The sequence below is a fragment of the Prosopis cineraria genome, unplaced genomic scaffold (assembly GCF_029017545.1).
Source record: "Prosopis cineraria cultivar Desert tree isolate PC_DT_omini unplaced genomic scaffold, ASM2901754v1 PC13, whole genome shotgun sequence".
Taxonomy (NCBI): domain Eukaryota; kingdom Viridiplantae; phylum Streptophyta; class Magnoliopsida; order Fabales; family Fabaceae; genus Prosopis; species Prosopis cineraria.
In genome coordinates this window covers 28,456,406-28,457,045 of record NW_026555344.1, presented here as the reverse complement: position 1 = coordinate 28,457,045, position 640 = coordinate 28,456,406, and the positions used below count along the sequence as shown (strand labels likewise).

Below are 640 nucleotides of genomic sequence, written 5' to 3'. Positions count from 1 at the left end.
GGAGCCAACATTCTCCCAATCTTGGCAGCTAGCAAGTCCACATATGAATCATTAAGAACTGAGGAACCTACCATATTCACATTTCTCTTTTCCCTTGTAGAGTATTGAGCACCACTTGAAGCCATCTTGTCAATTAGTTCCCAAGCCTTTAAGGAAGTGAGGTCAATCAAGCATCCACCACTAGCGGCATCAATGTTAACTTTGTCTCTTGGAATCAAGCCCTCATAGAAATATTGGACTAAATTCTCACTAGAAATTTGATGGTGTGGGCATTTAGCCAAAAGGCCTTGGAATCTAGTCCAATACTCATAGAGACTCTCATCCTCTCCTTGTTGGACCCCATAGATTTGCTTTCTCAAATTGGTGACCTTGGAATTTGGAAAGAATTTATCTAAGAAGAGTCTTCTTAGCTCGGCCCATGTGCTCACTTTCACATAAGAAGGGTAGTTGAAATACCATCCTTTGCTAAACCTTCAAGAGAAAATACAAAAGCCTTAGCTTGAACATCATCAACATTTACATGCATAGGCTTCATAGTATCACAAACCAATAGGAAAGTATGCAAAAACCTATGACAATCCTCTCCTGGTAACCCATGAAATTTAGGCAATGCATTAATCAAGGAGGATTTAATTTCAAA

The 640-nt window shown here is 39.4% G+C and overlaps 1 non-coding gene across 1 annotated transcript; it reads left to right on the top strand.

Moving 5' to 3' along the window:
• Positions 1 to 255: 255 nt before the first annotated feature.
• LOC129291913 (small nucleolar RNA R71) lies at positions 256 to 362 on the top strand. The gene has a single exon (XR_008588807.1). It is a non-coding gene; the product is annotated as a small nucleolar RNA R71 (small nucleolar RNA).
• Positions 363 to 640: the final 278 nt, after the last annotated feature.